Below are 11,073 nucleotides of genomic sequence, written 5' to 3'. Positions count from 1 at the left end.
TGCAGGAGGTGACAAAAGGTTTGAAGTTAATGGAGGTGCTTTCCAAGAAAGCCCCATGCAGTCTCCACAGCAATTCCTCCTCTCGCCCTGTGCCTTATGTAAGGTAACAAGAGACTGACTTGCTCAGCTGGGCAACCTCCTGGAATTCTGGGCGGGGCTGTCACGCTGCAGGCTGCTGCTACATGATCCATCTTTGGAAATATGGGCCCATCAGGAGTGCTCCCAAATGGTGTATTTCCAGGTCCTGCTGACCTGGGGACTCTGGGAATGATTTTCACCTCATGCAACTTCAGGGGAATGAATCAGTGACCAAGTGCTGCTTTGGATGTCCCATGTCAGCAGGGACACGAGGCTGGCAGGTAGGAGATGGGATCTGTGTGAGACCCATGTCCTTCTAGAGGTAACCAGAAGCCAGGTGAGATACACCAGGGCATCCCAAAGGACTTGAAATACCTGTATTTAGGCACCTGTCTTCCTTCCTGCACATCTACACCCTCTGTCTCCATCAGAACTGGGCTGATTTTGCAGCACTGACATAAGTTTGTTCAAGGTGGGGTTTAGCCAAACTGTTTTAGACACCTACTTTAGTGAGCTGTTCCCTAGACACCACGGGCTGTCATAACTAGATTTCTGTGACTGTGAAGGGAACTCAAATTTAGACATTTACATGCAATCAGCCAAACTCCATCCCAGATCTGGTCTGTCTCACTGACATTAACTTAATACCAAGAAAACAGCGATCCATGGACCTGATTTTGCTTGTAACTACAGCAATGCTGATGAGATTAGATACAGAACCGCCACTTGGCAGTTGTCCCCCAAAGTAAGCTCTGACAGATCTTCATCATGGTAATGTTTTCATGGCTCCTTTTGTAAAAACAAGAGTTTCAGTTAAGAGTTATTTGTTTGGATTCAAGCCAATTGCAAGCAGCTTCAGTTTTAACAGGGTGTCCCACGACGCTTTCAATTACAATGAGGTGAGTAAGAGATGTTTTGGTTTGCTGGAGATGCTGAAAGATAATTACACACGTCTATATTGTTCCTGATCTAATAAAAAAGTTTCACTCTATCCCAGAGAAAGCATTTCAGTTCACTCTTTAAGGATTTTTCACGTTAAGAAGAAAAACAGAGAGAAAGGAAATCTCTGAACAAAGACACATTTCATAGTGAAATCCATCTCATGCAACTTATGTTTTTTAACTCTAAATGAATTCACTTGGCAAAACTGACAGAAATTCACAGTGTTGCTGCTTTCTTTCACCAGAAAAAGCATTTATCCCCCCCCAAAACAAGCCCACACTGTTGCAGATGCAGTGCTCTAAAATCCACAGGGCTTTGGACCCTTGCTGGCAGCGCTGGGGGGCCTGGGATGATCCCTGCAGGTTTTTGACAGCAGGCTGACAAAGGGCCCTTGGATGCCTTCCCTCCACAATACTTCCACAAGGTAAATGTTCCTGGTATTATTTGCAACACAGTCATATGTCACAGGAAATGCCAGGTACAATAAGACCCAGACAGCAAAACAGTATAAATAGATGAGGGAATTCCTGGCATTAGTTCTGGAGCAGTTTGGGACTGGAACAAGTGAAAAAATACAATTTTTCATAAAGGGAAGTTTCCTGTAAGTTAAAGAAAGTCTCCCCCATTTCTCCGCTCCCTTCTTTCTCCAGGTTGCACTTTTTCACCAGGGAGAATCCGACTGCTCCAAGTGAGTTGAACCAGAATTTCATTTTGCTGAACTGGCCTGATTTGAGATGCAAACCACCTCTGAAAGGCTGAAATTTCCCATGGGAGCAGAAATTTCCCGAATTTTGCTCATCTCTGGTTACTGCTTGCACAGAAATGGCTTAAAGCAAACAAACAGCCTTCTCCTGGAGCAGCCAGCAGAGCAGCCTGGTAAGTAGGTTAATTTGGATGGGGTTCCCGGGTGGCAGCTCCTCATCCTCTCTCCTGCCCGGGGAAACCTGTGCAGCGATCAGCTCTGCAGACAGGGCAGTGACAAGCCTCCCTTCAAGGCAAAAATAAATTTCCACATTCATAAACTCAGAGATCCTTCCCTGCAGGAGTCATTCCCACCCCAGGGCAGCCTGGTGTGGCCTGACACAGCTCCGCTGGCCTCAACAGAGCACCCCAGGAAAAGGATCACCTCATTCTAGATGTGAAAATATTCCATTTTAGAACAAAGCCAAGTCCCCAAAGGATTTTTTGGTAGGCTCTACAAAGCAGCTGATAGCCCAGATGGGAATTCATAGCTGTGGTTGGTTGCTGAGAGCCTGCCAGCTGGTGATGCATCCCCATTGGTGAGGTATCAGCATGTTATTGGTGAGGATCAGCAAACGTGCCAAGGCTGGGAGCCTGGGGGGATGAGAGATGGACACGTGTGAGAGGCTCTGGATGGAGACAGCTGGTTCCTTCTCACCGCCTCTGCCTCCATAACACCACTGCAAGGAGACATCAGCCTCCAGAGCTGCTGAGAGGCTGGGGCAGGGCAGCCTTGGGGCGGCCGGTGGGGAGAGCTGGACCCCAGGTGCAGTGCTGGAAGGTTTCTAGCCATATGTGCAGGCCAAGGGATGTAGGGTCAAGTGATTCCCCCTCCTTGCAGCAAGGGCCCTCTGAGCACATCAGCATGGTCCTGAAGTGTTCATGTCCTGCCATGCCAAGCTTCAGCCTTCCTGCAGCCTTTCTTTTACTTCTCATTTGGGGAGAGAAAAGTGCCCTGCAAACAATTAACACTCAAAATCCCCCAGTGAACTGGGGAAGAATTATTTCCTCATTTTTACCTGTCTGGAAAATGACACAGAAATTAATTGACTTCTTCAAGGTCACTCAAAGAGTCAGTGGGAAGTTTGAAAATGGGACCCAGGAGTCCTGACTGCTGGTCCTATCTAACCACTAGACACCTAACTTCAATTGCTAGAGAACCTGCTCTTAGGCTTTACAGTTTTGATTAAAGATTCAAAAAATATTGAAGCTTTAAAGGAAAAATAATTCACTACAACTTTACCAAGTGATGTGTGACTGGGCACAGCCCCTCTGGGAATACAGGCACTGTTTAAGAAGAGCTGCTCTGCTCGACGCTCTGCATACACATGAGGTCCCAAGCTCAATGCCAACAGACACAGGCACAGGTCTGGCTCCTGCCATCGAAGGCAGCTCAGGTGGCTGCCAGGGCTCTGCTTGTCCATGTCCAGAAGATGAGGTCCTGAACTGAAGCATCAGCAAGCTGTGTAAATTTACACCTTGCACTGGGCTTTGGTTGTGTTATGTGTTCAAAAGCACGTTAGCTGCTAAAGATGAGCAACCAGGGCTTTGAGAGTAAAACGTGGGGTTCAGCGGGTGCATATCCTGCTCTGAGTGCAGAAGCAGAGCAGTGAGTTGGCCCTTGGCTCAAAATCACCCTGCAAGGGCAGAAAGCACCTTCCACCAGGCTCCTTATCCCCTTTCCTGGCCTTCCACCCCACAGCCCTGCGCTCCCTCAATGCTCAGCAGCCCGTTTCTGATGTCAACTCATTTCTTCTCCCACCAGTGCACAGAGACCCCCTCCAGCACCCCCACTGCTCTGTCCTTGGGGCAGCCCAGCCCCATAAGTGCCCTATAGCAAGTGCAGAGAGGGGAGTGCAACACCCTTCATTTGCTCCTGCCTGCTCTGACCTCCCTGGAATCACCACTTCCAACCCTTCCATTACCATCAACACGACCTAGCCCAACAACTGGCCCAACAGCCTGACTCACTGTTACCCTCTAGTGCTGGACCAGCCGGGAGACAGGCATCTCCCTGGAGAACTCAGTGCTCCAGGCAGCACTGGGTTGTCCTCTTCACTCCCAGACACCCAAAATTCACGTCCTGGCCCCAGTGACTCATCGTAGGTTGCTGACTTTCAGGCCCTGCATGGTTTGCTGAGCCACTTTCTCTGCTCTTGCATCCCAGACGGGCAGATTTGTCACCCAGCTGTTGGTAGCTTGGACAAGCCCTTTGGTTCACTTGATTATGTGCCTGCTGTAGGTTTTGTTCTTCCTTCCTTTTTATTTAAGCTCTCCCTGTCATCTCGAGTTTTGTTCTCCAGACCTTGTTTGCTGTGGTTTTAGCGGAGGGACCAGTAGCAGGTTTGCCCACAGAGAAGCTGACGGTGAAACGCCTGCCAGGAACAATTAGGGAAAACTTGTTCCGTTGGAAACTCCTATTTTTATAGGGAAAGCACTGTTGGTGACAGGGACCAAGTTTGTTTCCAGTCTACACCAGTAAGAGCTCAGACTCAGGAAGATGGTGAAAACATTAAAGCCTTCTTGATCTTTCCCTGATGTCTCTGAGAATATTGCCACTTGTTTTCAAGGAACTGGTATTTTCCCTCTCTGCTGGGAAAGGAGGGGTTGAACATTTTAAGAGCAGCCTTTGTGGACAGGGCTGAAGACAGCCCATGGGGCTGGGAACAGAGTGCTGGGATCTGGCCAGGGTGGAGTGGGGAGCTTGAAAAGGGGGATGGCTTTCCTGGGGAGAGTGGAGAAAAGGAATCCCTTGCAGCAGCAGCAGAGCTCTAACCCTCCTGCCTCTCTGCTTCCAGGGGAAGAGGGGTAGCATTTTTCCCTAGCAGGATTTGTCAGTGTTGGGCACCCAAATGAGAAGCCTTCTCGCCCTAACCAGGCCACAGCCCTGAATGCCAATGATTCACCACTGGAAATACTGGTAAAGCTACTTTCCTTTTCACAGTTTTCCGTTTCTTTTCTTTCTTAATGAGTGCCGCCAATTCCTTATTTCACACATGCCAACATGGATTATAACTTGCTCCTGTGAAAAGAGGCCAACAGTCACATTGGCCATGGGCTTGATGCTGGGTAATCAAGAGCTTTCTCTGGCTCCTGACACATTTGGACCTGTTTTTCTGATAAGCTGAGCTTGTTTATGGCCACACATGAAACACAGCTTGTGGTTTTCTGTCCTAGTGCATCTTGTTTGACTGTATTTTAACTGCACTGAGTGTTCCCGTTGATAGAATAAACATTGGTATTCATAGAAATCGTTTACCCTTCGAGATCCTGTGATAAAGTGCAGGAAAAGCGTCTTGCCTACAGTAATGAACTGAGCAAAGCAAACATCCTGGCAGATAGGTAAGGATCATTTAGAAATTTTATGGCCAGAAACAAAGTCTTTGAGTCCGAGCATTTGTGTACACATACCACAAAAACTCACCCCTGTATTTGTGCAATGTATCCAGCAATGCGTTCTTGAGTAATGCGTGTGTTCCTGGAAAACATACAGGGCACTGTTCACTTGTCTAAATGGAGGTGTATGGGGGTTTTTTTGGGATGCTGTGAGAATCTGTGGCGTCCACACAAATCTGGCAGGAAAGGATGCAGGCCTACAGGCTCTGCAGCAGCTCTTGGAGCAGCTGCTGAAAGCTGGGCAAGATACCCTCAAGACCCTCCGGGGGTGTGAGGTAGCAATGTGTTGTCAGCAGAGCTGAGCTCCCTGCATGATATGAAGGGTAGAGTTCAGAGATGGAGACACAGCTGAATTACAGCCTCTGCAGGATGGTGTCCAATGAGCAATGGGTGCCTGTTGATCCTGCCCATGACCCCAGGGAGTGATTCCTTTGGCCAGAAGAACAGCGCTGTTGGCTGCATTAGGAGCTCTCTGAGAACTGGCATTTTTAATTGGTGAAATGCTCCAGCCTGTCCCAGACAGCACATACCATGGATACCTCTGGCATCTGCAGTGGCAGACATGACAAAGGACTCAGAGGAGGCCCAAGTCTGGATGACATCAAATTCCTGAGAGATGAAGTCCCCATAGGTCTTTCATCAAGTCAGCCAGCAGATATGTGTGCAGATACCCAACACATCCAAAGAGTACTGGGCACTCAGTTTGGAAACAGAGCTGAGCACCAAAATTGGAGTTCATCTCTCCTGACTAGACATTTACAATATAGTTACATCTAACGTGGCCGCTGCCAACTCCTCTTACCATAGGTGGTAGGAAATGTGCACTCCAAGGACACAATTCATCTGCCCAGTCTTAGAAGTCTCCTCTAGAAAGATAAGAGTAAACCCTTGGTTCTCCTGGGCACATAGACTAGATCTCTCCTGGGTCTAAATGTGCACAGCAAGACAAGAGTCAGTGTTGGCTTTTCCCTGTGGATACAGGCATTAATCAGAAGAATTGTGTCTTCAGGACGTAGACAGTACATCAATTCCTTTGATAGATATTCCCTGTTACTGGTAATTGTCTCATCTGAATTTGCCCGGCTCAGTTTATGTCCTGCTTCTCTTCTGCACATTGAAGGATCCTTCGGCACTGCTCTGAGTCACATATTCTGATCTTCCCACTGATAAAATGAAGAGCTGGAGCTGCTCAAGGCTTTGACAGATTGCTTAAAATCCTTGAGAACTGAGATAAGATGTGGTTGAGCACATTGTTTCCATCAATGAGGACAAATGGAGCAAATTATTAAGTAATTCCATGTTATGAGATAACTGACTTAATAGCATCATAATGGTACAGCCATCTATGACAAATCAGAGCAAAGCTACGCGCAAGCAGCTCGTGGGTGGGAGAGTTTAACAGCATATCAAGGTGTGTGTGTCCAAAGAGAGTCAGATAGACCAGAAAACTGGAGAGAGAATATCCAATCCATGTAGTCACAGTAATGCTGTTAGGATTTGCTGAGATCATGGAGAGAAGGAGAGCAACAATTCATTTTACTTTCATGTCGTGAGTTATCTGGAAGATGGATTGGAGCTGTGAATTCAGAAACAATGTACAGTTCTTTTTCGCCATGTCTAGAGAAAAAAAGAGGACATTATCAAAGGGCAGGATTGCACTGCAGAGGTCTTGATCCTGCTATAAGTTCTGCTGGTAGAACATGGAGTTGCTGTGCCTCAGTTTCTCCATCTGCACAGTGGGGCTGTAGGATGCTACTGAGCATCTCCTGCGTTTTGTAGCTCTTCCTGGTCTAAACCAGACCTCTGATGGTGTAAATCAACTCCTGTGGTACTTACTGACAGAGATTCTGGCCTGGAGCTTGTGAAGCAGCCAGACATTCCCATGGAATATGTGAATCCCACCCTCTGGGCAAAACCCACTGTGAAATCTGTTAGAAAGAGAGGGACTTCCTTGCTAGAAACATCACAGTGTTACCCCGGAGGGTGAAAAAGAAAAGGAGACAATGTACTGCCCTGTTTCTGGGCAGAGTTTAGTTGAATTTTAAACAGCCTTGTTCTAACCTCCCCCCATGACAGCAGATGTCACTTGTAAAGTGTGTAATTTGTGCCTGCAGCCTCGTGTCACTCAGGTCACATGCAGATGTGTGCTCCCTGCTGTTCCCTTCCGTGCTCTGAAAGGACGCGGGTTCATTTTTTTGAAAGGACGCGTGTTCAGCAGCACCTGACATCCCAGTGAGGCACCCACAGATCCAGGGCCTCTCCATGGCACTGGTGGGCTTTGGGGAAGTCCGAATGTCCCCACTGCACCCGTGGTGACCCCAAATGTCCCCACTGCACCCATGGTGAGCCCTGTGTGTGGTTCCCTGTGCACAGATCAGGGCACTGCTGGCACCAGGTGTCTGCATCGTCCACATCCCCAGCTGTTGGGGGCTGTGAGCATGCAGGGGGAGAGAGTTCCTGCTTTTCTTGGGCAGATACCCCTTCTTTTGGCCTTGGGCTCATGTTCTCCCTGGCTGACAGACTGCTCCTCTCTCCCTCGGCATCACTGTGTTGGCAGCACAGACGGCGCTCGCAGCACCCTCTCTCCCAGACAGACCTTGCAGCCATCTCTTCTCTAACAAGAAAGATGACAATGCTGGTTGTTCTGCCTTCTACAGACCCCACCTGCACTGGGAGGGAGCTGCAAGACACGTGGGAAGCCCTTGGCACCTCATGTTGTGACCTATTACAACGGGAGACCCTCTGCAGGTCTTCAACGCGGCGTTGGCCACATGATGACAGTGTCGTGTGGGCAGCTGTGGTGCTCACTGTGCTTCACACTCCTGGGCACGCCCCGGTTCATCTCAGCATTAGACAAGTGCTTCTTCTGTTGGAATTATTTAAATATCAAAGAAAAGCCCTAGTCTTCAACTATTTGGTCTTTTCTCACAGCGAAACCTTGGCAGGGTTGAATAACTTCATGGCTCCATCCAACCAAACAAGTGTCAAACAAGTGTTTCATCATTTTGGGAAGTGAAACTTGAGCTTCTGCAGTGAAGCAGCCCAGCAGATGCCTTCTGAAGCCTGTTTGTAACCTAAGCAGGCACATGGCTCTGCTGGAGGTCAGGGAGATGTCTTTGAGTGTGCCCTGATGAATGAGAGTCAGGAGCCACTGGTGGGTGATCCTGTGAGGCAACTCAGCTGCTGACTGAATTTCAAAGACAACATGAATGAAAGGCTCTGTGGCAGCTTCTAGACACTCCTGCCAGGGCTAAGGCCCCATTTACCAACCAAGAATAATGAAATTGTACACCTTTTAGAAGGCACTTCAAGATCTGCTTGTGCTAAGTATCTCAGAAAAGCCAGATACTGCTGTTAAAATGTCTCCACACCTCATAGCCAATGGATGCCACCAAATGATGGAGTATCCATGGAGTAAAAAGGAGTATCCATGCCTCCCTAGCCATGCAGTGTGCATCTGAGTGAGGCTGAGTGACTCACTCAAGGCTACCCAGCAGTATGTGGAAGAGGCAGGACTGATTTCAGTGCCACAACCCTTGAGGCTGTGCCTGCACTAAAGATCAGGTTAGCAGAGCAAAGCAGCTGCTGTAGAGAAGGTCCTGGTCCTTTCTTGTCTCCGTGCAGAGCTGTGGTTATACTGGGCAGTGAGCCTGTGGCCAGTGAGCTCCCTTCTGTACCCCTCATAGCAATATTTTATTCTTTTCTCAGCCCAGTCCAAGCTTCTACATCCCTGCTAGAACCCAGCCCATGCACGTAAATACCTGTGACAGAGAAAAAAGTTTCCTCTGAAATATTTTTGGGATCTAAAGCATTTTTTATAGGTTCTTCTACACCCTCTGCTTTTAGGTGAAATGTCCACTTTGAACTTCCATTGGGAAAGGAACAAAACATTTCCGTTTGAAAGCCTGAAACCAGGTGAGGGACACTGGGCTTGCCCAGCCCCATAGTGTGTGAACAGGAAAAGAGCCGGCTCCCCATCACATCTAACGCCTGTCCTTAATTAGACACGCTTTAATCTGTGGTGATTAAGTAAATTAGAGCTCAGTGGGAAGAGGGAAGGTGCTCGGCACCGTGGTGAGTCATGTCCTTGGTGGCTCTGCTGGCCGGTGGTGGCAGCCCGAGGGCAGGAGGAGCGGATACTCCTGTGTGCAGTCCTCAGGCAGACTGGGGTGAGCTGACAGGGCAGGCTGGAAAAGCTTGTCCTGTTGGGGGTTTGGTCAGACATCAAGAGAGGGCTTCAATCTTCAGACACGTTAACCTCGTGCTTGCTATGAAGGGCAGTGGAAGGGAGTTTCACGTCCCAGGGCTGTGCTCTGCGGGCCCATCACTGAACTCAGGTTCACCAAACCTTGCAAACCCCCTGATGGATCTGCTCCTGCTCCCAGTGAAAGCCTTTGATACCAGATCAGCTGAGATCAGATCTAGATTTGTAGAGGGAAACCAAGGTGGGGTTTTTTTGGTTTAAGAAGTACTTTTCCTAAAGATGTTTTTTTCAAGCACTTTGTGTTTTGTTACTGCATTGCTGAACCCCTTCTTTAAAAGCCAGTGAGTTAAGCAGGGACCCTCTTCGCAAGGCTTTTTTCTATTCCACTTTGTGCCATAGATCTGCTCTTCAGTGGGTGCTGTTCATAAATAAATCCTCCCCTTGTCCTCTCCTCCTTTAAGCCAATCCAAGGGAGCTAGGTAGCACTCTAGCCAGCCATTATTAAAGTGATGTTAAATACAAACCCTTGAAGGAGAGCTGTGGTGTAGGAACAGATTGCCCAATTTTCTCAGAGCAATGGAGATGTGCGTGTCATTAATAAAACATCTTGTTGTATGGTTTTAATTATTTTTCCCATCTCAGTGGAGATCGTTACCTCTGCCACACATGAAAGAGCAGATAACTCGATGGAGGTTCTTGTAATAAGCATTGTTGGAGCCATCATCTGCCAGAGCATCCTGGTAATTAATGGTTTGTTTAAATTCCAGTGCATAATTGTCTTTGCATTCCTGACTGTGGCTGTTGCTTGGATCCTAATGGGACATTTGAAGGGAAAACAGGAGGGCAGTGGGGGGTTAATTGATCACAAATGCTCACCAGCCAGGTGAGCTTCAGCGGTGTCACATCCCAGAGGTGCCACTTGGAGAAGGGCTGCCATCACAGGAGAAAACAGCACCTCTTTGCTGGGCATCTGGGCTGGGATCTTCCAGCAGTTTTGATTGCCATGGATTTAGGAATAGGATTAAACACCTTCTGAGCTAAAATCAGTGGGATTTTTTTCTGGCAGCTTCTCCAAGCGCTGAGCACCATCCTGTGTGATGGCACAAGGTTCCTGTACAGGAAGGACCAGGAGATCTGTTCTACTGAATATTTTCTGGACCTACTGGCCTCTTGCCCTTTCAGCCCTCAGTCCAGCCCTCATTGGGCTCTTTCTCCTCTACAGAACAGCATGAGAAGACTTCTGTCCCTGTCCTTGCTGCAGCCCTGCAAATTATTTGTGCCCTGTTTCACCTGATTTTATAGTGAGACCTGAAATACCCTGTCCTGTGTTCCCCACTCCCAGCTCTGGTGCTGGGTGAAGTAAACAAGTGTAGATATAAAAAAGGGCTTCTGAGCCCTGTAAATATGGAAGAGATTTTGAAAACGTGATCCATGCACAGCCTGAAATTCTCAGAACATGTGAAAAAGAAGTATTATGCTAAAAAAAAAAAAAAAAAGGTAGTGACATACATCTCGGGAGATGCAAGTCCTGATGAGAGGAAGGGACCAAGGGGTCTGCTCAAACTGCTTTGAGGCCAAAGGGTCATGGCATTAGCTGTGTCAGGACTGTCACTTTGCAGCCAGTAAAGCATTTAGTACAATTGCAACTTGACAAATCCTGAAGTGCAAAGCTAATTTCAGTCAATGACAACTGCTAGATGGGTGCACATCCT

General features: G+C 48.0%; 1 long non-coding RNA gene across 1 annotated transcript in view; it reads left to right on the top strand.

The window, feature by feature from the left end:
* LOC108449745 overlaps positions 1–10,857 on the top strand; it is a 13,764-nt gene extending 2,907 nt beyond the window's left edge. Inside the window, exon 2 of the long non-coding RNA XR_001866021.1 lies at positions 1,671–10,857. This is a non-coding gene — a long non-coding RNA (uncharacterized LOC108449745). The remainder of the gene's footprint in view (positions 1–1,670) is intronic.
* Positions 10,858–11,073: the final 216 nt, after the last annotated feature.

Source organism: Corvus brachyrhynchos, unplaced genomic scaffold, assembly GCF_000691975.1.
Source record: "Corvus brachyrhynchos isolate BGI_N302 unplaced genomic scaffold, ASM69197v1 scaffold18, whole genome shotgun sequence".
NCBI classification, from domain to species: domain Eukaryota; kingdom Metazoa; phylum Chordata; class Aves; order Passeriformes; family Corvidae; genus Corvus; species Corvus brachyrhynchos.
Note: the sequence above shows the minus strand (reverse complement) of the source record. Positions and strands in the feature narration are given on the sequence as shown.